General features: G+C 35.0%; 1 long non-coding RNA gene across 1 annotated transcript; it reads left to right on the forward strand.

Moving 5' to 3' along the window:
• The first annotated feature begins 23320 nt into the window (after nucleotides 1-23320).
• Nucleotides 23321-24501, forward strand: LOC149158455 (uncharacterized). Its single transcript, XR_016262041.1, has 2 exons — nucleotides 23321-23588; nucleotides 23750-24501. It is a non-coding gene; the product is annotated as an uncharacterized LOC149158455 (long non-coding RNA).
• Nucleotides 24502-26311: the final 1810 nt, after the last annotated feature.

Raw genomic sequence — 26311 nt, forward strand, 5'->3', positions numbered from 1 at the left:
GTCAATGCCCATGAGATTAGGTGTACTAAGTTAGTGCCACAAGATTCACATTATGTATCATCCTTGAAATGAGGGAAGTGCCAAAAGATATGCACTATGTACCATCCTTGAAATGAGGGAAGTGCCTAAGAGTTCCTCAAGGATTTTAGTTGAAGGAAAAATAACAAATATTGATATGAACTAATATATGTACATATACAAATACAACATTGAATTAATACTAATATAAGGATATGAAGCATCTCACATGTATACAAAAACTATTCTTCCACTAAAAAGTTTCCAGTGGTGGTTAAGGTATAATCTATTGAGCTAAAGTGACAAAAGTTTGGCCCTTTATTGTTATTGCAATCATAAGCATAAGAAACCCATGAGGAGGTCATGTTGTTGGGATTGTAAACATGTGGGGTGAATAAAATATCAACTACAAAAATTGACATTGTTGAAGATAATATTCTAGAGGCACAAGATCATTGTGGGAGCTATCGAAGTAGCCCATGTACCCCATGTACAAACTGGGCATGAAATGTTATGTAATTTTATGATTAATATATCAATGTGGATGTATTATGTGTCAAATACACACCCTTAACTTGAGCTTAAAATAATATTGAGAATCAAATTTTAGTTATAAGGAAGTTTGATCTCATTATGATCAAGCTTAATAATGAGAAAATGAGAATCAAATTTTAGTTATAAGGAAGTTTGATCTCATTATGATCAAGCTTAATAATGAGAAAAATTCTTTAAAATGGTTAAACAAATTCAAAGTATTGGTAATGATTATTTTGGAATTGATTAGTAAAAATAAATGAATCACTAATTTGATTAGTATCTACACTCTAATTACCATGGTAATCACCATATTTGATATAATAAAATCTTCAAAAATGGAAAGTACCTACCAAATTTTATTTTTTTATTTTTTAATTTGGCCTTCGATTACGCTTGTCCCACTAGTGCAAAGAGCATAAATGTGGTAAATCTTGTCACGTTTTTGGGTTAGTTTGCATGTAACTTGAACTCATATGCTAAGTGGTTCCAAACATACTTATACAATTAATGAGCTTAGTCGAGGATCAACTTTGACGAAATAACCTCCAAACCATTGATCAATATCAATATAAAGAATTCCCATTCCAACAAGAGGTCATCCTTGTTCAAAACTCAAAGAATATAAGCATTATTTTCGCAAACAAATAGAACATTTGGATTTTGATACAAACTATATGATTGAATACCATTTTCTTGGATAGAAAAGTCCTTCCCTTCATGGGCTAAGAACATGTAGATATATTCATCTTGTAAAATAACCATCTCTTTCTAGGATTTCAAAGGCATCATGAATCAACAACTCCTTCATACCTAACTAATTATATGAAGACATACTTGAAACTACATCTTTCTAAGACATTTTTTTCTCCCCCCTAACACCTTTAGGAGACATGGTGAGATGATTATTTTTCCTTACACTATTAGATTCCTTCCACTTCTCATCTTGTTGGATCTTCCTTCCTCCCTCATCATCCACAATTGTCAAATAAGGATTAGTCATAGGGGAGGTAGAAATGCATTGAGCATTTTTTCACTAATACTAGTAGGGGAAAAATCCATGTGTATTGGGCAAGGAGAACTATAGTCTATGCCCTATTTATCCTTCTCACTAGGAGGAATGGTTTTGTGGACTTTCCTATGTGGGAAATATTTAATATGATAATTTTGGCTTAATAAGTGATGCACATTAGGTATATTCAAGAATCATAAATCATAGATAAATAGTATGTCAACGCACATCAATTTTGTAGAATGGAATCCAATGTTTGGTAAGATCAACCTTATCATAAGATCAAAATCTTGCTCTATAAGTAGATGATTTTCGGTTGCAAATAAGGACCTCCCCAAAAAATATACTTGATGCACGATTTATCATTGTCTAGTCAATTCAATTTTCTTGAATTGCTTACATAAATTACCGAACGGAGTTGGTAAACTTGTGAAGTGCAAGTGCACTATATATGATAGAAGCCTTTTGAGTTTATTAAGATAATGATTGTGGATGGTTTATTTTTAAGGATTTTCTTTGTTCATATGTTCCTAATGAAAACTAGAGATTTACAATACAATCAATTCTTAAAAAGGAAACTAAGGTAAGCTATCATGACCTTCTTTAACTGACTATTGTTAGTTACTATGTAAATGATAAAAACAGAGCTATATAAACTAATGTTCTAGAAAGATAATTACTTCTACTCTAAAAAGAATTACTTCTATTCAAAGATAAAAATTATGAAGTAATCTAGATTAAGATCTGCACATTGCAATTATCAATCTTAATTGAAATAATAAAACAAAAGCAAAAAGAATGTGATCTAAACAGACATATCTATTTATGAAAGGAATTAGATTTATATATACAGTCCTATTTTAGAAAGCATGTAAATGAATTGAAATTGATAGAAAACAAATGGAAAATTGTAAACAAATACTTACAAGGAAATGAATCTACAATAATGCGATTCTGGAAAAAACAATGAAATGAACAGAACTGAATATTAAGAAAATGAATGAATCTTGACTGTCTACATGGGCCCTCCACAAAACAACAGGTTTATAACTCTATCTCAACAGCTAACTACGCATGATATTCATGAAAATACTTCTTCAATTAAAAACGAACAAATTCATGGAACTTCAAACTGTCAAGTACAAATTACACATATGCCTCGTGTCTCTAGTTTCTATTTACAGAGACATATATATATATATATATATATATATATATATATATATATATATATAGCATTCACGCCCAACGGTTTTGATATTTTCATGCCTTAAAAACTTAAAGACAATCCTAATCTAAATGCTAATATAATAATGGAAATTATAACGCTTCTCAATGATTTTCTATTTTGAAACAAAATCAGAGAGTTGTGATTGATTTGAACTCTTTCTATTCAGTTCATCCACACATTGACCCGCTTCATTGACTGCGCCACTAGGTGATTTCCTTGATGATTCGGCTCAGATGAATAGGAGGAGATCCATGAGGATATCAATTCATATATGCCCATATACTTCTTTGCTTAGCTGGCGCACCGGAATATGGAAAACCATGAAGGTAGATATGGAAACATAAAACAACTGCAGATTCATGTTAATTCTACATCTATTACAATCTTCAACTAAATAATAAGGCACATTAACAAGTATGAAAAATAAGACATCAGAGTACCTTACCATGTCAAAATCTCTTATTTTATTATTTATTGGATTTATAGTAGCGATGAAAAGAGGAAAAATGGATGGAAAATGATGCCAAAAACAGAACAGTCATGAGATTCTACATTCCCTCATGCTAAGGTCTTTGCATGTCCTAATGCACAACACAAAGATGATGTCTCCTATTTAATTGTTGCATTTATTTTGAAACTTCTACAAGTACATCCAACTTCATCGTTTTCCCTTTCTTTCCACCCAGTGCCATCCTTGGATTTTTCAAGAGAATCTTGTACTTCAGGTTTATGACTTTCCTTTATAGAGCTCTGTTTTTCTGTTTCATCTTCTTGTTCTTCTTGTACCACATACTTAGGTGTAAAAGGATATTTTCACTCTTAGCCACTTGGATTTCACTTTGCACCTTTAGAGTTTGATTCTCCTTCTAAATGTACCTATTTAGTGTCTCCAGCTCAAAAGTTTTAAAACATTTACTACTAAAGGTTCTTGTGGTTCACTAAACTAGACTTCTTCTTGATTTGAAGCTGATGTTTTTGCTGCATCTATTTTCTCCAAAGACTCAATATAATCATAGATTTCCTGATGTACTAGATCAATTTCAGGTGTTTTTCGTCTTGGACTCTGAGAAGGTGCAATGAAAATTGGTGGAGAAACCCTTGAATCTTCCTCTGTTTCTAGGTCAATATGCTCCATGCTTTTTGTTGGTCGTTCTTTTGTTGTTGGATTGAGTCTGATACTTCTTCTTAAGATTTTCACAGGAGGCTTTTGAGTTTTTTCCTTCTTCCTTTCCATCTTAGGCTTCTCTGTTTTGGGTGTGCTCTTTGTCTTTTGGCTGGCTTTCTTTATTCTGACATCCTTCTAGTTCATATTCCCTAAAATTTCTACAAGAGGAATGTCATCCTCTGACTGCTCCTGTGACTATTGTTGTTCTTGTTTTGTTGGTACTCCAATTTTTATTTTTCTTCGTCTCTTAGCCTTGTTGTTTCTTGGATGTTCTTGTTCTACTAGTTCTTCAATTTTTATTTTTCTCCCTCTCTTAGCCTTATTGTTTCTTGGTTGTTCTTGGTTATCTTCTTTAAAATGGTTCCTCACCAAAAAGCTTTCCCAATTATCACCCACATTCTTAAGATGGAATTCAACAAGGATTTTAATGAGACCATGGTGATACATGGTGTTTTCTATAAACTGAATTTTTCTTTGGACATTCCCTGACATCTTTCTTAGACTATTGAGCAAGAAATAAGGAAGATTTATTTCATTATCCTCAATAAAATTCATCAACAATCGGATATGATAGAAAAACATGCATCCAAACCTCCCATCGCAAGTACATAATTTTTGAATTATCAAAAGCAAATTTATCCACTTAATTTTTAATGATGTGCTCGGGATGCCTTTCTTAAAAATGGTGGTATCCATGCTAGGGTTATTCAGGAAAACTTTCCATTATTTGCTCTCAATACCTCTGTTCTTACCATTTTTCTCCAATTCGAGGCAATCTAGTAGCTCCGGAATCAAAGGATTATGTCACTGTGAATTTTATGTCTCGTATCTCGACGTCTACTCCATCAAAGGCTCTGGCAAAGGACTCGGTCACTTCCTTGTGGAATTCTGTAAATTTCTCTACAAATTCCAGCCACTACACTTTCTGCAACAATTCCGTTGTCTATGGATATCCTTCCAAAAAATTCCTTCATGCTGGTTTTGTTATAACTATAACTCCCATGGTTGAGAAGCTTCGTCTCAAGACTGTTTGTTTGAAAAGGTATGAGGTTTTCGAAGGGTTTCAGAGTAATGAGGACGAGAGTGTGAATGACAAGAGTGTGAGTGGTAAGGATATGAAGAAGTGCGATATAATCTAACTGTTGAGAGAATGGATGAGCATGATTTGGGCAATCAGATCAATAAAAATTGGGATGTGGGTTGGAGCATAGGTATAATGATGAGGAGTGAATGGCAGATTAGATCTGATTTGACACGATACTATTAATGTTTAGTAATGATGATTTTGAATTCAGTAGTACAATGTCTATATAATTCATACAATTAATGTTTTGATCCCTATTATCAAGTTAAAGAATTGTATACCTTTGAATTATTTGGTTGTGTTCTTTGTATTGTCTTTAGGTGCCTTGCAATGGAGGGAGGCAATCACTTCTTTCAATTATTCCATCAAAATTCTTTGTCAAATTGGCTGTAGAAAATTGTCAAAGATGGAGAAACTCAATAATTATGTAGCTATTTTTATTTTGAAAAAGAAAAGAGTGGGACATAAAGAAAATGGGTTTATAAAAGATGTAAATAAAATTTAAGGTGTCAAAAATTGATTTTCACCTTATATTTTCTATATAAACATGCCAACCATTGTTGGTTTTCAAGTTTATACATTTTTTTTTAATTTTAGAAAGAAATTATTTTTTGAAGATCAAGTTGGAGAAGAAGGAAAATCCTTCTTCACCAAATTTAAATCAATATTATCTTGTAATTTTTTTATAAATTCTTCCTTCGTCAATGGCTTATGATAGATTCTCAGACGATGGCCATTCACAAGAAAAGTGATCCTTTCTTCATCAATAGTTATGATTCTAATTGTTCCATTGTCAAACACTATTTCAATCTCATAAGACCCAAGAGAATGAGTTTGAAATTTCCCTTGGAAATCTTTGAACTTTAAATCAAACAATAATGCCCAATCTCCTGGTTGGAATTTTCTCTCTTTGATATATTTGTCATGCCATATGGATCTCTGTTGTTGAACTAAATTATTTCTTTGGGTTGCATCTTGTCTTATCTCATCAAGTTCATTTAGTTGCTCCATTCTTTGTTTTTGTGCTTCTGAAAGATCAAGTCCAAATTTTACTACTGTTTTGAAAGTTTTAACTTGAAACTCAATAGGAAACATGACTTGTTTTCCATAAACAAGATCATAAGGAGTATGTCCTGTAGTATTTCTCCATGTGGTATGATATGCCCATAAAGCTTCTGGAAGCTTTTCTTCAAATCTCTTCTATGCAAGTGCACAATTTTGGTGAGAATTGGTTCAATGACTTTATTGGTGGACTCCACTTGTCCATTTTCTTTAGGATGATATGGAGTAGACTTTCAATGTTTGATTTTGTATTCCTCCATTATCTTCTGTACCAACTTGGATGTAAATTGAGTACCTTGATTTGTTACAATTTCTCTTGGAAAACAAAAATGAGTAAAAATATTCTAAAAAAGAAATGAAACTACATCATTTTCAGTAGCAGAAAGAAGTGCTTTAGCTTCTACCCATTTTGTAACATAAATAGTGCAAACAAGAACGCACTTTTTTTGTTTAGAAGGTGGATTGATTGGACCAACAAAATCCAAAGCCCATTTTTCAAAAGGTTCAATAAGTACCTGAGGTTGTAGAGGCATCTCATCATAAGGAACAAGTTTCCCCATCCTTTGACAACTATCACATCTCTTAACATACTCTCTGGCATCCTTAAAAATGGAAGGCCAATAGTATCCTAAGAGAAGGACTTTGTAAGAAGTTCTTTTGTCAGCGAAGTGTCCTCCACATGGATCATCATGACAAGCTTTCAATATCTCTGGTACTTCATATTCTCTCACACACCTTCGGATGATTAGATCTGTACCTGTTCTATACAATTCTTTGGTAATCCATGAATAAGATGCACTAATTTGAATTACCTTCTTTTTCTCTCGAGGAGACAAGTATGATGGTAATTTTCCTGTAGCCAAATAGTAGCAATATCTGCAAACCATGGATATTTAATAGATACTGCAAAAAGATATTCATCAAGAATATTATCTTCTATAGGCATATCATTGTTATCATTTTGAATTCTTGATAAAAGGTCAACAACTGTGTTTTGTTTTCCAGGTCGATCCATAATAGTAATATTAAACCCTTGTAGCAATAATAACCATCTAGTGATTCTACCATTAGTGATTGATTTATTCATTATATATTTAATTACAGAATGATCAGTAAGTACAAAAGTTTCATAGCCAGTAATATAATGTCTAAACTTATTGATGGCATGAACAACAACTAAAAACTCTTTTTCTGTGATAGTATAATTAACTCTGCCGGAGTCAAATTTTTACTGGTGTAATAAATGGCATATGGAGTTAAGTCTTTTTTTTCCTAATACAACTCCTGAAGCTGTATCTGAAGCATCAGTTGAGATATGAAAAGTTATATTCCAATTTTGTCCTCTAAGAATGGGTGCTTCAGATATTTTCTCTTTTAATGACTAAAAGGCCTTTTGGAAATTAGTATCCCAATTGAATTCACAGTCTTTCATGAGTAGCTTGAAAAGTGGAGATGCAATTTTTGTAAAGTTTTCTATAAATCTTCTATAATAACCAGTGAAACCAAGAAAACTTCTAACATCTCATTGACAGGTTGGAATTGATAATTTAGAAATAACTTCTACTTTAGATGTGTCCACTCTAATTCCATTTCTTGAAATATGGTGTCCTAGAACAATTCCCTTAGTAAACATCATAAAACATTTTTCATGGCTTAATGAGATATTTTCCTCTTTACATCTAGTGAGAAATTTTTCTAAATTTTCAAGAGCTTCCTTAAAATAATTTCCATAAACTGTAAAATCGTCCATATACACTTCCACACAATCATGAATAAGATAAAAAAAAAAAATGCCTAATACTGCTCTTTCGAATGTTGTAGGAGCATTACATAATCCAAATGGAAGTACTAGATAAGCATAAGTTCCCCATGGGTAGGTAAAGGTGCTTTTATCGTGATCTTCCGAGGCTACTTGGATTTGGTTATACCCACTAAAACCATCTAAAAACAAAAAATATTTCTTTCCTACCAATGTATCTAAAACTTGATCTATGAAAAGAAGTGGAAAGTGATATTTTAAAGTGGCTTTATTCAATTCTCTATAGTCAATACACACTCTCCATTTTCCATTCTTTTTAGGGACAGTTACTAAGGGTGAAACCCACTTACTGCCTAATATTGGATAGATGAAATTGACATTCAATAGTTTTTGTAGTTCTTCTTTAACAATCTCCCTTAAATTTGGATTCATTCTTCTTTGAGGTTGTCGAATTGGTTTGGCATTTTCTTCAATGTAGATATGATGTTTACAAGTATTAGGATCAATTCCTTTCATGTTAGTATATTCCCATGCATAAGCGGATGAATGTTCTTGTAACATCTAATTAATTCTTTCTTTTGAAATTCTTCCAAATTATTATTGATAATCAAAGTTTTTTATAGAAATATTTCAATTGTAGAATTTCCAAATTTTTCCATAGAGTGAAAGGATAGTTGATGAGATGATAAATGTTTAATATTGTATTGTTCTTGAAAAATCTAACTAGATTCACAATATAATGAAGATTCATTATTTGCCATTAAATTTAAAATTTGGTCTTCTTCATCTAGTTGTGAAGTAGCAAAGATTGGTCTTATATCGAAGTCATCATCTATCAATTCTTCATTTTCAACTTCTACTATTGTTTTTGCTGGTGGATATAGTGTGAATTTCTTTGTTGTACTTCCATGAGAAATGAACATATCACTAGGTCTACAACTTATGAAAGCATCGACTGTAGCTAGCCATGGTCTTCCTAGAATCAATGGATGCCCTCCTAAGTCATTCTTAGGTGTTAAAATCATAAAATCAACAAGATATTCCCAAGAATCTAAGGATACATATTTGTCTTCTAATACACCATCAGGTTGATTACAGATCTATCTGCCAATTGTAATATTGTAGGTGTATATTGAAGATTAGAAAGTTTTAATTGATTCATAGTTTATTCGTTCATGATATTTATGGCTACTCCTAGATCAATCAATGTAATTGGGATCTCTATACCATTGATGTTTGTTTTCACAATGGGGCTTCCTGGATCAAGATATTTTTGAATTGTTGTTTTACCTATCACGATATCTGCAAGTTTTCCAACAAGTTGGATTCTTTTGATTTCTTTTCTCTTTCTTCCAGGTTTTTTTATGCTTAAGTCCCTAATTGTTTTTTGAGAATATTTTTCGGCGTAAATCACATTCGAATGCATTTGTCGACAAATATAGTTGTTGGATGTTCTTCTCTATCTATTTAACTTGCAACCTAGATCTGAATATTTAACTTTTCCTGACGATGAACCACACTCGTTGGATCGAAACACGTCGACAAATGCATTCGAATGTGATTTACGCTGAAAAATCTTCTCAAAAAACTTGATATGGATCACAAAAGCTTAAATTCAACAATTGAATCCCTAATTATTTTTGTAAAAACTGGTATTTCTTAATAGCTTGAAGCAAAGGAATCTTTATGCAAACATTCTTCAATTCATCTAACATGTCATAATCAGGCAATAAAATTTGTTTCTCCACTCCATCAATTTTCAATCTTTCAGGGAAGGGTGGTTTTGAAATAGATATTGAAGGTTGTTCCATAATAGGGATTGAGTTATTTGGATGTGTTGAAATAGCTTATTTTTGAGTTTATTCTTTTTTATCATTAAGAGAATTTTCTTCTTTAGGGATCTTTTCTTTTTCACTTTCCTGAATAACAACTGAGGGGGACTTTTTTTCTAATATTCTACCAGATCTAAGTTGAATATTATTTAGAACTAGTGGAGTTATCATGTAGGTTTGAAAATTTTGTCCTTCCATATTGTAAACTGGTTGTGAATTCTTATTATTATTTGGATTTGGAAGTGCTTGGGAAAGCAATTGATTTAGTCTTTGAGGAAATGCTAATGAGAGTTTTGGATTCACATTGTGAGGTTGAGTTTGTTGAACTGGATGAGGATAATATTGTGGAGGAAAAGTAGGATATGATTATTGAAATTGTGGATATTGAGGGAATTTTCCATAAGTATTTTTCCATCCTTGTGACCAAGGTTGTGGCCAAGATTTCCAAGGCATTGGAGCATTCCAATTACTTTGTGAAGATTGTGCAAATGGTTGAGGATTAAAACCTTGAGTTGTGTTTGGCTGTGGATTCTGCCAAGCCTTTTAGTAATAAAATAGAGAGGGTCTACCCGATTTGGTACTACTTCTTCTTGATAAGCAACTTTAAGACCTAGTATTGACAAACATTCCTTTGTATCATGATTCTCTGCACAAATAACATAAGTTTCTATACTTTTTAAATCAAGAGGACATTCTCTCAAGGCATGTTTCTTTCTGCACTTAGGACAAAAAATGGATAATGCAACATTTTCAGCTTTTTGCTTGTTTTGTATTTTAAGGGTGTCAATTTTTTCACTAAGACTCCCTAAAATATATGTTTTAAAGTTATCAAGCAAATTTCCTAATTTTGTCTACTTACTGTCCCAGCTGCAGATTTATTAATCCTTGATAGAAGAGGATCTCTTGGATTTTTCCCAGTTCTTTCTTTGCCTCTTGAAATGTGTATGCACAACTAACAAATTTCTCCTAGTGATAACTGAGAAATGTCTCCCTTACCCATTATATTGGGAAGCTCAATTCATTCATCTCTAATTGATTTTAATAAGAGAGCTTTCAAAGTTTCTTCATCTAGATTATTCCATTTTTCCCTTTTTGTAGAAATTTTGAATAATTTAACACATATTCAACAGAGATTATCCTGATCATGTACTATTGCGGAATACATACACAATACATAAGCTCCTCTACGTTGATCATCAATATAGCAGTATCAATAACAATAAAACATCAAGAGCATTCACACATTAACACAGTATGTAACCCGGGGAAAGCATCTCGCTAAAAACCCCACACTATCTGTATATTAATGATTGAGAACATGTAACATTACAAAGTACAATGCTTATCACAAGCAATCCAGTACCAGCTCCACCTGTTACACACAATACAGCTCAGATCTGATCTCCAAATCTATTCCACTACTTGCCTGCCTCTCCAGCTCAATACCTGCTCAAGAACTAATGAGAATGGTTTACCAAACTCATATTTCACCTGCAAAGAATCACTCACATTGTGTTGGACGTGAGCACAGGCTACAATTCTTGGTATTGGCCAATTCATTGGCATACTCAATCCCTATGATTGTGAAAATCATCATGCACAGCTATAGTCACAACTGATAGAAATATGATCCTCTAACACCTGTCCCTACTGAACTGAACATGCACTGACATGCAACTGAGTTAACTGATGTATTCTGTAGTTGCATTATGAGTTATTAACTTGTGAATTAATTAATAACTAATTCACCCAACTCATCTCTAGTCTATTTGCCAGTTAGACTAAATACAACCAGTTTAACAAAGCTAAACTGAACACAACTCCATCAACTCCACCAAACTCAACTGATTGATTTCTAACTAAAGTCATGCATGCAACAACTCAACTGACTCATAAGAAAAACGTACTTCCTTCTGACAGCTGCATGGGCCACATCTGTAGCTCAAACTGAAGTGCTCCAAGAGAATAAGATCAAGTTTATAGTCCAAATATTATTATGAGACAATAATATTTGACTTTTCTATTTTTGACAGCCAGTCTAAAAATAGACTTTGATCACTCATACTATGATCACTCATACTGTGGTCACCCATACTGTGGTCACCCATACTGTGATCACTCATACTGTGATCACCCATACTGTGTTCACCCATACTGTGATCATCCCTGTTGGGATCAAAAATAGAACTTGCGCCATAATTTGCCTACGGGCCCACTTAGTGAAGACGAATCTTTTCACTAAGCTCCATCATCTTGTTGCAATCTCAACACTCCCTCTCGACAAGATATGGATTATCAGCAACCCCTATCCTGCCTCGGTGGTACTCGAATTTTCTCCTGGTGAGAGCCTTCGTCAGAATATCAGCATCCTGATCCCCGTTGGAATGTATGAAAGCAACATGATCCTCCGCTCCACACAATCTCTGATATGATGGTACTTGATGTCCTTGCTGCCATAAACTCGGCCTCTTGAGCTCCCTACCCAATTTGCATCCTCCTGTCTGTACCAAGATCCATATCCCGATGTGCCTCTCAAGTAGCGCAATACATGCTTGCCTGCCTTCCAGAAGAGCTTGGTAGGCTTAACCATAGCTTGTGAAAGCTCGTTAACTGCATAGCATATATCAGGTCGTGTATTGACCAAATACATCAGCGACCCCACCAACTGTCGATAAACAGTGGCATCCACTTCTTCTCCCGAAGTGGCATCCTCCTTCCTCCAACCTCCAGGAACAGGAGTATCTACAGGCTTGCAGCCATGCATGTTGAACTTCTCCAGTATCTCCCGAGCATACTTGCCCTGAGAAACAAATAGTCCACCACTGCGCTGCCATATTTCCAATCCTAGGAAATAGTGAAGGAGGCCCAAGTCCTTCATCTCAAACTCTGTAGCAAGATCCTTCTTGCATGACAGTATCAACAGCTCATCACCCGTTAGAATCAAATCATCAACATACAGTACAATGATAAGCAACTTACCCTCCACCACAATCTGGTATAGGTTAGGATCCGCCTCGCTCTTGGAGAATCCAAGTCCTGTGAAATAGCTGTCTATCCGAGTGTACTAAGCATGTGGTGCTTGCTTCAACCCATACAGCGCTCTCTTGAGCCTGCACACATGCGACTCGCTGCTGAAGACCTAAAAGCCTTCGGGCTGCTCAATGTACACCTCCTCCTCAATGACTCCGTTGAGGAACACAGTCTTCACATCCATCTGATGAATTTGCCATCCCATCTACGCTGAAAGAGCAAGAATCGTCCGTATGGAAGAATACCTTGCGACAGGTGCAAAGGTCTCCTCATAATCGATCCCCTCTATCTGTGAAAAGCCTCGGGCAACAAATCTTGCCTTGTACTTCTCCACACTCCCGTCAGCTGCCTGCTTAACTTTGTAGATCCATCTCGAACCCACCACTAATTTCCCTTCCGGTCTAGGAACAATCTCCCATGCACTGTTTCTGACAATAGAATCATACTCTTCCACCATGGCGTCTACCCATGCGGGATCCTCCACAGCTTCCTCGAAAGAGGATGACTCAGTCACAACACACTTGCTCATAAGAGCCATGTATCCAGTGTACTGATCAGGTGACTGTCTCTGCCTGCGTTGGGCTGTAGGTGGTCCTACAACTTTCTCTGCATCTTGAGCCAGTCGCTCAGCTTCTGTCAAGCGCTTTCGCCCTCTGATGGTTGGTGCTGTATGAGTGGTCTCTTCCACTCCATGAACCTCGTTCTTTGGCTGATCCACGTCCTGAAGCTCATCCTTAGGAACTAATAGCTCCTCATCTGCATGCAAGTGTAGCTCCCTCTCAAGCGAACACTTCATGGCTTTCTCCTCCTGAAATTTTATATCCCGTCGCACGACAGTTTTACCATTGTCTGGCAAATACACACGATAGTTGTGGGGCGTATCAGTGTACCCCACAAATATCCCAACCTCTGTGGTTGGCTCCAAATTCTCCTGGCATCCTTCATCACATGCATGTAAACATTAGCACCAAAAATCCTCAAATGAGAAAGATCAAGCTTCTTACCAGAATAAGCCTCCTCGGGTGTACTCATGCCAAGTATCCTATGAGGACAACGGCTCTGCACATAAACTGTTGTATTGCATGCTTCCACCCACAAGTGAAGGGGTAGGCCCTGATCATGCAACATTGCCCGTGCAACACCCACAATCGTTCTGTTCTTTCGCTCAGCTACCCCGTTCTGCTGTGGGTTATGGGGAGCTATGAGCTCTCTACGAATTCCTTCTGCCTTGTAGAAATCCTTGAACTCGTCCGAGGTGTATTCACCACCATTATCGCTCCTAAGAGCCTTCACCTTCTTCCCCGACTCCTTCTTGACCAGTGCTTTGAATTCACAGAACTTTGAATATGTCTCGCTCTTCTTCTGCATGAAGAAGATCCAGCACTTACGAGAGAAATCATAAAAAAAAATCACATAATACCTGTGTTTTGCTGTCGAAGCAACTGAGAAAGGTCCACACACGTATGTGTGAATTCTCTCAAGGATCGTCATGGCGTGACTATCCTTCTCGTGAAAGATGGCTTTCAAAAACTTCCCCAAAGTACACCCCTTGCACTGATCTGACTGCGCAAGTGTGCCTTTAGGAAGCCCTGTAGTGATCTGCTGCAGTATCTTCAAGGCTCCATGGTGAAGGTGACCCAATCTCCTGTGCCACAACTCGCCATCATCCCGGCTCACCAATCCTTCTGCCTTACCTGCCATTGTTGTGCATCCATCTACATGCAACTGATAAAGGTTCCTCACTCGAACCCCTATCTTCCGGGTCTCACCAGTTGTCTTGCTACGTAGGAAAGCCTTTCCCTCACTGAAAACAACATCATACCCCTTGTCTTCTAACATCGCCACTGAGATAAGATTCTTCTTCAATCCTGGAACATGCATGACTTCCTTCAATACGAAGGGTTTACTAGACTCCCTCTCAAAGGAAATGGTACCGATACCGGTCGCACTGTATCTACCATCATCGCCCATCTCGATGTGCACTCCAAGATCTTTGTCCTCCAGATCAGAGAACAAATCTCTATCTCTCGTCATGTGAAAAGACACACCACTATCCAAGAACCACACCGATCCCATCACACTTGAAACCAAGCATGCGATCAATGAAAAATCAAGCTCAAACTGTGAGGCTAGAGCCTCTCCTACTGAATATCCAGCAGCCTACTTGTTCTTCTTCTTCTATGGACAATTAGTGGCATAGTGTCCGTGCTGGTGACAGTGAAAACACTTCACCTTGGACATATCCTACTTCTTGCCTTTCGCACCAGACTGAGAAGCTTTCTTGCTCTTCCCTTTCTTTGCTTTGGCAGCCAAAGCACAATTCTCTTCATCAGCTCCCTTTGACGAAGATCCGTCCCTGGTACTCCGCCTGATCTCCTCTTACACAAGATCTGACCATAGTCTTTCCCATCCTGGCAATTTCTCCCAACCATTGACAGAGTCCTGATAGGAATGCCAACTCTTCGGAAGACCAAGGAGAGCCAAGCTCACCAAGTCCTCATCATCGACAGTAACCCCCACACTTCCCAGCTCATCTCGACACTGAGTGAACTTCGTGAGATACTTGGGCATACTATCACCCTTCTCACATTTGATGTTTCTGAGTTTATCTTTGAGCGCCAGCTTCCTCTGATCGCTCTTGCTTTGGAATAATTCTGTTAATGATTTCCACATCAAATATGGAGTAGCCTTTCCATGGAGGCTGGACACAATGTGATCCTTCACGCCCTCCAATAGAATCCTTCGACATTTTGCGGTCTTCTTTTGCCAAACTTCCGCCTCAGCAGCATCAGTGGGCTTTGGGACATCCGTATCTATGAACTCCTTCAGCCCGTTATCATCCAATACTGCCTCCATCCTGTCCTTCCATGCAATATAGTTTGAGCTGCCCTTAAGAGCATACTCCAATCGCAATTCGTTGAAAGACATTGCTGCGTTGCCACCAAGAAAACACTGCTGCAAATTCAATTTCCACCAGCAACCAACTCAACAGCCTCGGATCTAAGATTCGTGAGAACACAATATTTCTCGTACAGAGATTGACTGTATGGGCATTCACCAGATATCTCACCTTCTAAAGGAAGGATGAATCCAAAGGCTACCTGGCCCGATTACAGACTCTGCCTGAAGAAATAGAATGTAAACACTTCATGAATAGTAGATCAGATGATCAACAGCTCCGATACCATGTAGAAATTTCTTCTACAAATCAGCTAGCTCTGATACCATGTAGAAATTTTGAATAATTTAACACATATTCAACAGAGATTATCCTGATCATGTACTATTGTGGAATACATACACAATACATAAGCTCCTCTACGTTGATCATCAATATAGCAGCATCAATAACAATAAAACAACAAGAGCATTCACACATTAACACAGTATGTAACCCTGGGAAAGCATCTCGCTAAAAACCCCACACTATCTGTATATTAATGATTGAGAACATGTAACATTACAAAGTACAATGCTTATCACAAGCAATCCAGTACCAGCTCCACCTGTTACACACAATACAGCTCAGATCTGATCTCCAAATCTATTCCACTGCTTGCCTGCCTCTCCAGCTCAATACCTGCTCAAGAACTTATGAGAATGGTTTACCAAACTCGTATTTCACCTGCAAAGAATCACTCACATTGTGTTGGACGTGAGCACAGGCTACAATTCTTGGTATTGGCCAATTCATTGGCATACTCAGTCCCTCTGATTGTGCAAATCATCATGCACAGCTATAGTCACAACTGATAGCAATCTGATCCTCTAACACCTGTCCCTGCTGAACTGAACATGCACTGGCATGCAACTGAGTTAACTGATGTATTCTATAGTTGCATTATGAGTTAATAACTTGTGAATCAATTAATAACTAATTCACCCAACTCATCTCTAGTCTATTTTCCAGTTAGACTAAATACAACCAGTTTAACAAAGCTAAACTGAACACAACTCCACCAAACTCAACTGATTGAGTTCTAACTGAAGTCATGCATGAAACAACTCAACTGACTCACAAGAAAAGCATACTTCCTTCTGACAGCTGCATGGGCCACATCTGTAGCTCAAACTGAAGTGCTCCAAGAGAATAAGATCAAGTTTATAGTCCAAATATTATTATGAGACAATAATATTTGACTTTTCTCTTTTTGACAGCCAGTCTAAAAATAGACTTTGATCACTCATACTGTGATCACTCATACTGTTGTCACCCATACTGTGGTCACCCATACTGTGATCACTCATACTATGATCACCCATACTGTGATCACCCATACTGTGATCACCCATACTGTGATCATCCCTGCTGGGATCAAAAATAGAACTTGCACCATAATTTGCCTACGGGCCCACTTAGTGAAGACGACTCTTTTCACTAAGCTCCATCATCTTGTTGCAATCTCAACACTTTTTACATTGTAAGTAAATCTTTCAATGAAATCTTCAATATATTCATCTTACTTTTGTATAATGTTAAAGACTTCATCTTTAATGTTATGGGGCATATAATAATCCTTATATTTCTCTAGGAATGCAGTTTTCATTTGTTCCCATGTTCTTATGGAGTTTATTCATAAACCCATAAACCATTTTAATGTTGTATCCTTAAGGGTTGCAGGGAATAATTTCAACTTTTAAGCATCATGTAGATAATCATATGATCTACACAAGACTTCAAATTCAAAGAGAAATGTCTCAGGGTCTTCGCTCCTTAATCCATGAAAGTTTGGAAGGATAGAAGGTGAGATATTTTTCATTGTGACAGTTGTATCTTCATCAAGGATTGGAAATCCAAAAGGTTATGGATTTATATTCTCTTCTCTTCCTCTTCCTCCATCTCTTCCACCTCCTCTTCTTTATATTCCTCCTCCTCTTCCTTGTATTCCTCCTCCACTTCCTCCTCCAATTCTAGGTTGTTCACCATTCAAATGATGTACCTCTCCTTCTCCTTCTCCAGCCATTGTAGATTCTTCAAAACTAATATAGGGTTCTGATTCTGGTTCTAAGATTGGGTTTTCAATCTCTTCTAGTTCCTTTGGTTCCTTTATCAATGGTTTAAAGTAGGTTTCTTCTTCCTCTTGTTCAATAGGAACTTCCAACTCTAGAGCTAGAAGTTGTTCTCCAGTTAAAGATATGAAAACCATTCCTATTGTTGGGGATGTAGGATCTTCTTCGATTACAACTTTTGTTGATGAAGTTGGTGAATCTTTAGGTTGGATTTCGGATCTTAATACCTCAAGAAGTCTATGTTGGCCTGCTATGGATGGAATTCGAGTTTGTGTGGGTGGTGTGGCACTACGAGGTCGTGGTGGAGTGAGTGATGTTGTTGGAATTAAGCTCTTTCCTCTACCTACAAATCTACCCCTAGAGTCTCTTTCCCTATGCATATCATGTTGTTTTTTTTTAAGAAATCAAGACTTCTATTTACACTTCCCCAACAACGACGCCAAAATTTTTAGTCAATTCAATGTTCTTAAATTGCTTACATAAATTATCGACCGGAGTTGGTAAACTTGTGAAGTGCAAGTGCACTATATATGCTAGAAGCCTTTTGAGTTTATTAAGATAATGATTGTGGATGGTTTATTTTTAAGGATTTTCTTTGTTCATATGTTCCTAATGAAAACTAAAGATTTACAATACAATCAATTCTTAAAAAGGAAAGTAAGGTAAGCTATCATGATCTTCTTTAACTGACTATTGTTAGTTACTATGTAAATGATAAAAATAGAGTTATCTAAACTAATGTTCTAGAAAGATAATTACTTCTACTCTAAAAAGAATTACTTTTATTCAAAGATAAAATTTATAAATCAATCTATATTAAGATCTACACACTGCAATTATCAATCTTAATTGAAATAATAAAACAAAAGCAGAAAGAATGTGATCTAAACAAACATATCTATTTATGAAAGGAATTAGATTTATATATACAGTCCTATTTCAGAAAGCATGTGAATGAATTGAAATTGACAGAAAACAAATTGAAAACTTAAACAAATAGTTACAAGGAAATGAAACTACGATAATGAAATTCTAGAAAAAATAACGAAATGAACTGAACTGAATACTAAGCAAATGAATGAACCTTGACTTTTTGCAGGGGCCCTCCACAAAACAATAGGTTTATAACTCTATCTCAACATCTAGCTATGCATGATATTCATGAAAATACTTATTCAATTAAAAAAGAACAGAGTCATGGAACTTCAAACTGTCAATTACAAATTACACATATTCCTGCATGTCTTTGGTTTCTGTTTACAGAGACATATATCTAGATATATATATATATATATATATATATATATATAGCATTCGCGCCCAACAGTTTTGAGATTTTCATGCCTTAAAAACTTAAAGACAATCCTAATCTAAATGTTAATCTGATAATGGAAATTATAACGCTTCTCGATGATTTGCTATTTGGAAATCAAATCAGAGAGTCGTGATTGATTTGAACTCTTGTTGTTCGGTTCATCCACGCGTTGACCCGCTTCCTTGACTATGCCAATGGGTGATTTCCTTAATGATTAGGCTTGGATGAATAGGAGGAGATCCATGAGGAGATCAATTCCTTTCTGCCCATATACTTCTTTGCTTGGCTGGTGCACTGGAATTTGGCAAACCATTGAGGTAGCTGCAGAATCATAAAACAATTGGAGATTCGTGTTAATTCCGTAGCTATTACAATCTTTAACTAAATAATAAGGCACATTAAAAAGTATGAAAAATAAGACATCTGAGTACCTTACCATGTCAAAATCTCTTATTTTACTATTTATTGGAGTTGATAGTAATGATGAAAAGAGGAATAATGGATGGAAAATGATGTCAAAAACAGAACAATCATGAGACTCTACAATCATTATCCAACATGTTAGTGAATTCCATCCAAAGTGAGAAGTAAACCTAATCTAACTTGGTTGGATCAAAAGCATCTTAGGAATATTGAATGTAAGGTGAGAAGCAACTAGAGGTACCAACACTTAAGATTTAAGGAATATATCATTTTATTTCTCCAATATTAATCACACACTTTTTGGAAGTTCTACATCTAGGGTATTTTCCAGGGGAAGAGAAAAGCAAATCTATTTTGGAGTGTATACTTTCTTTCATTAAATATTATGCCCTAATTTAAAATAAATTTCCCATCCAACAAACTATTTTCCTCCTTCATATAAACATAAATACAAGGAAAATTTTATGGGCTACTACGTAGATGGGATAATTTTCCATACTTTTTCAAAAAAAAATCACTTATTTCCATTTTTCCTAAAATTGATCTGCCCAAATTTTATAGGATAAAATTATTTTACCTTAAAAATCACCAAAAATTTATAGAAAATATCACCAAATCTTTATAGATTCTAAAAAAATTTAAATAATTAGAAATTTGAATATTTTTATAAGAATATTTACACATTTCATATTAGGGACTAGCAAGATTTGCCATGGTTTCAAAATTTTCAAATAAAATTCCATTGTTAAAATTTCCTTGCATAAATAAATTCAAGATACCTTATAGCTTGATTGTAGCCCATGCATTGATTAAATAATGCTTAAAGTATTGACAAGAAATAATCAAATTTGACACCATTGACAAAACATTTTTTATGAGTATCAAGAAGCAATGGGATGAAATGGTTCATTTCCTACCAGTAATATTCCTCTTAATCCTCTATAATAATTCCTTATTCTAAATGGTGATGGATTATCAAATCTTTCGGTTGGTTGTCAATATTTTTCTCAATGAACAAGCCTCGGCCCTTAACTCTACCGCACATGATATAGGCAACACTTAGAGGCATATATCTTGACAAAATTAACCATATCTTCTAACTACTCCTCAATACAGTCCTAAAAATGGAATATTTTGCTAGATTGAATGCTTATGTGGACAACCCTTCGTTGGAAATTAGTGCTTCTAGGATCTTATCAAAATAATAGATTATAGGGCATAGCATAGGAATCATTAATCAATTCTATTGGAGGTGAGGCTGCATATATGCTTTGATGTGTACAATGATGTATAGAAATAGTTATGGTTAGGGTTATGATAATATAATCTCAAAATATACTAGAGCTAAGAACTCCCATTGCAAATGGGAAACCCTATGTTATCGCCAAATTTGGCACATTGGTTGTTATTGTTCTAGGCTACATATTATCAAACATCAATAGAGTTGTTGACATTTGAGGTAAAAGGTTGCGTTTCTAAATATATATCATTGATTATTTAGCTTCTTAATGTTATTGAATGAGTTCCTTGAATGCTTAAACCATGAGAATGTTGCATTGGCATTGATTGAGAAATACTTGCATTACCAAGCACGCACATAGAAGACAAGAAGTTACTAGTGTCATGCATAGCATTAGAAGCTCTTGGTAAGAAGTGAAGATTGCATGTTAAAGTTGAGGTGCAGTAAAACTAGACTAGACCATAGTTTTGTTACCCTAAAAGAACCCTAAAGCCTCTATTATGGGGTCAAAACAAGCTTAGTTAAATCAATGCAAAGGTAGAGTTACTAGTAATTAAATTGCGCTAGTAATATTAATGCTCATCCTACCAACAACATAGATTGAACCAATGAGACACTTGCACATTAAGAGTAGAGCTCGAGCTACATATGAGCAAAGTTTGATCATTGCCAAAAGAAAACATGTCCATATAGGCAAAATTGGTCCTTCCACATGAAATGGCTCACTCACATCAGAAACTATGAAAATAACAACATGAATCAACACACTAGATTTAAGATATGTGGCATTGACAAAAGGAATGGTAGGTCCCATTCAAAACTAATTTCTAAACATTGGATATCTAATCCTGCCTTGGGCCTCAATTGAGTAGATCAAGCATGATTGTAACAACTTTGTAAACATTCTAAGCTTGAATATTAAATATTGATTTGTATAAGTTTGAGGGCTTTCTAGCAATATGAAATTTCCCCACCTTTAAAGGTTTTCATGCCTTTTTATTGTTTTAAAGCTCATTAGTGTGTGAGAGTTTCAAAGGAAAAAATATCACCATCTTTTTAGTTCTCTCCAATTGTCCAACTAAACTTATGGTCCTTCTTAATACTTAAAATAAATTTATATTCATTATTAAAAAAAAATAAAAAATAAAAATTATAAAACAACTACTTTTATATATATATATATATATATATATAACCAATTGCATCTGCATTTACTATATAATTATCGCAATAACAATAACTGCATGATAACCACCTTAACTCTAATTATATATATGTTAAGGAGATATACAAGTCCACCACACAAATGGTCTTTCCAACATAGGGTTACCATACAAGCCAGAAGGTGAAGCCATGCAGCATTAGGTAAACAAGGTGCATACCATTAGGCAAACAAGGTGCACTCGGCAATATTTATCATATTGGAATTATTACATTTACTTAGGACAATATTTTATCATATTGGTGTCAATACATTTAATAAAACGGTTAGTAACGAATTGCACCACAACTCAAGTATTCCGTTCATTACCAACCGTTTTAAATGAACCATTATTTTGACGAATTGGTATGTTTCCTTTTTTGATGTGTCCTGGAATGTTAGTTTGATGGGTCAGGAATTTTCCTTTTTCTGATTCGTCCTCGTTTGAATCCATTGATCTAATTTGTCTTGAAATCTATAAAGCTGCAAACCTGCAACACATGAATTTAGCTGTCTAGGAAAACTCCATTACAACTCAATTATGAAATCCATCCATTGAAGTTTTAGGATTTCTGGTTGCAGCTTCTGCTGTACCTGCCTTAAAATGTTTAAGGCATTTCAGTGTAATTCTTTTAAGTCCGGGTTGTTTAGCATTTTTTCTGAATAGTTTTTTCTGAAATTCGATAAATTTATATATCTGGAAAAAAATTCGTGAGACTACTTACAAATCAATTCCAAATTCGTGAGACTACTTACAAATCAATTCCAAATATCTAAATTTTATGTAGTTTTTTAAATTCAAGAGTTATAGGCTACTTACACATCAATTTCAAACACATAATTCAAGAGAAAAAATTAAAATGTTAAATCCATTTATATTTTTTTTAAAGAAAATTTGAATCCTCATCGAAGCCAAAACGAAACAATGCCACTCAACAATCATGGATTTGGGCCATCACAAAAATTCCATTAATCCAGGCGTGCACATCAAGCCACGAGATTCTCGCCCAAAGAATTCGTACAATGCCAGGTGAAGCTGAAGTGGAATTGGTACACACACAGTTGAAAATCAAGTGTAATAGGTTCAGAGGGGGGGCAAAGTCAAGTGTAGCGGCTAGCACCTGGATACCTGTGCGTCAGGGTTGGCGGTGGCAGGCCAGCAATTGCGTACAAAGCTTACGGAATGCTTCACGGGTGGGTTTTCCAAATTTAAACATCATCTTCATCCAAAACAATCACGATTCACGAGAATCAGCTTTCTCGTCAATGTCCTTTCTGTGCAATTCGCTGTCTGATTTGAAGATTGTCAGCCATAAAAACAAAAAGTCAAGGCCGTCAGAGTGTGCAGACACGCTATAAAAACGCCCCATCCATCCTCTCCTCTGATAACAACAAGGAGAACAGTCAACTATTCATCCTCTCCTAACTATTTGGGCTCTGCAGTCTGAACTTTTGGTTGCAGATTGAAGTTATAGATCTTTTTTTTTTTCCTTCAAGTTGAATTGCTTTGGGCATATTGGTTTTTGTTTTTGCTGTGCGACAGAATGCTTAACTTCGCCAACAATCTCACCACAGATCATGTGATTATCAGGTGAGATTGTTGGAGAGGTTCAACATTTATCTGCACAAGAGTATTGCAGCAGAAAGGAGAAGCAGTGTCTGCTATGAAGAGGTCTAGAGCAAGAAGTGTGATATAGTATTTGCCATGAATGAATGAGATATTATAGACTCTTCACGCCCATTGCCTGGTCAATTCTAAATTTTTAGACTTTATATGGAGATCTAAATGCACAGATAAATGCTTACTGATTATATTTATTGGTGTTGTTGCAGGTTATTTTGTTTTTACTGTAAATATTAGGCACCATGCAGTGAGATAATGATTGGCTGGTTACTTTTACATCTTGTATTTCATAAGAATAAAGTGATATTCAATGAAAATGATGGAAAAGCAATTAGTTAATGATTGGCCTAGTGCATAGTGCTTGATATTTATAGTATTAGAACAAGTTGCAAATCAACTTACTGAATACTGCCAATTTGATTCGAGCTACTAAGTTACTCCTTGTTGGTAGAGTTACTCCTTGTAACTACTATGCAACTTACTGTTCTGTAAGTAAGTTTCCTGAATAAAAGTTTACATTCTCTACCTACAAAGTGAGCCCCTATGTTTGATGGCAGATCTTTCAAATCCAAATTTTGAGGACTGTGCAGGTTATGTTTACACCATGTTCTTACTTGAAAAACTGTTATGCATGGGTAGTTGTGTTATATTATTTACTGGAGCTCTAATAGCATAAATGTTACCAGAGTTTTCGGAATGAGCAGCACATATTTGTGATTGTTATCAGTATTCTTGGTTAAACATTCAGTAAAGAGTATTGGAGTGTGACTCACTGTTGTGTTTATTGTGAAGTATTGTATTGTGAAGTATTGTATTAGCTCAAAGAGTTGTGATTGTTACAGTCTTGACCATTGGCTGGTTGAATGCAAAGCTTTATCTGAGAATCGTTATGTGGTTCCCAAACTTCAACTATGCCAAAACATATCTTAATAATATTGGATATATGATGGTTTTAGTTATACGAGTCTGAGCTCATGTTGAATGCAAATTTGGAATCTCTTATGCATATTGCACATTTGGCATCCCACGAGTATGAATTCTATTTTCATTATTATTTTTATGCTGAATATGCAATGCAACCCACTTGAAGATGCCAATTTAACTTATAAAACTAAAGAGTGAAAACATATACACAGCGAAGTTTGGATATAAAAGGTTATAATTAATGATGGAAATAGGACTATGTATTGATAAGTTTAAGGAAATAATCTTGCTTTATATATATAATGACTTTAGTTTTACATATTGGAATTTACGTTGATTGCAGATATGGTATCCCATAAGATACTCATAAGTATCTTATGAGCATGGAACAAAGTTAATAGTTAGTTTTGTTTTTCTTTATTGATACATAAAATTTGCAATCAATATAAAAATATTCATTTCAACAATGAAAATATATAGATAATAATGAAAACATATAGATAACCATATATATAATAATGAAAACATATATAACCAGGTTTATAATTTGATAGTTGAAAAAAACACTAGTGGTGGATAAATCTAACTAAATATTTACATATTTAATTCTTACTTTTACATATATAACTGATGAAGTTTGAATAAAAGACAGATTTCAAATACCCTAATGTAATGATATACTAGAAATGCCATCCATGACATCTGAAACATACTCTCATGTAATAATGTACTAGAAATACCATCCATGACATCTGAACATGATGTACTAGAAATACCATAAATACCCTAATATAATGATATACTAGAAATGCCATCTATGACATCTGAAACATACTCTCATGTAATGATGTACTAGAAATACCATCCATGACATCTGAACATGATGTACTAGAATTACCATCCATGACATCTGAAATATATTATAAGGTCCACAGCTTGACTCAGATTTATTCACCACGTAAAAAGATTTTAAGCAAACAAGTAAATATTTCATCTAATTTTCCTCTTTTCTTTGAAAGTGGCAACTAGTCACAAGTAAGAATCTGAATTGTCATATATCTCACAGATAATTGTGGAAAACCTTTTAAGCAGAGAAAGGGAACACCTCTAGAATATTGTTTCAGAACAACAATATTCCCTGTGAAATAAGTCCTGCATATAACAACGTACAACGTACGTGCTTCCCTCTGAATATAAGATTACAATGGCAGGGCGATTTGCTTGAGTCATATGGTTGCCAAGTGAAAGTAGTGTCTGGGTATCTAACCATATTACAATTTGTTTTTTCCAGTGAAAAGGATTTCCCAGTGGCTTAAGTTGTTTCATTGCATCTGGACGAATTAATGTCAGTTTTCTGCTATTCCTATTGAGGTGTGACTCCATGGATATGCATGTGAAACGTACTAAGATACTGAGTATAAATTTCAAGCTTGCATGCGAAAGCTTTCATGAAATCCATAAAGTATGGAGCTCCATATAGATGATTTTGCTGATATGGAAAGTCCAATCGTTACTTATGCTTGTGTTTCCATATAGATAATTTTGCTAATATGGAAAATTCAATCGTTACTTATGCTGGTGTAGCTTAAAAACATTAATCTAAAGGATAATAGATATATCATGGTGATATATCCGTGAGTTCTTTCTCTCGAGTTTTCTATATATATATATATAGGGTTGGGTTTAGTAATAATTTGGACGGTTGTCATGAAAATAACTTTACATCATAAGTTTGATATTTATTAAAGTTTTAGTGAAAATTTGAAATGGGTGGGGTTTTTCAAAATTATATAAATATAGATTATACATCTCTAAATTTAAGTGTACAAATCAATGTATATAGTTTA

Source organism: Pinus tabuliformis, chromosome 5_2 (genome assembly GCF_031772625.1).
Source record: "Pinus tabuliformis cultivar Carrire ecotype Pingquan chromosome 5_2, CPIR1, whole genome shotgun sequence".
Taxonomy (NCBI): domain Eukaryota; kingdom Viridiplantae; phylum Streptophyta; class Pinopsida; order Pinales; family Pinaceae; genus Pinus; species Pinus tabuliformis.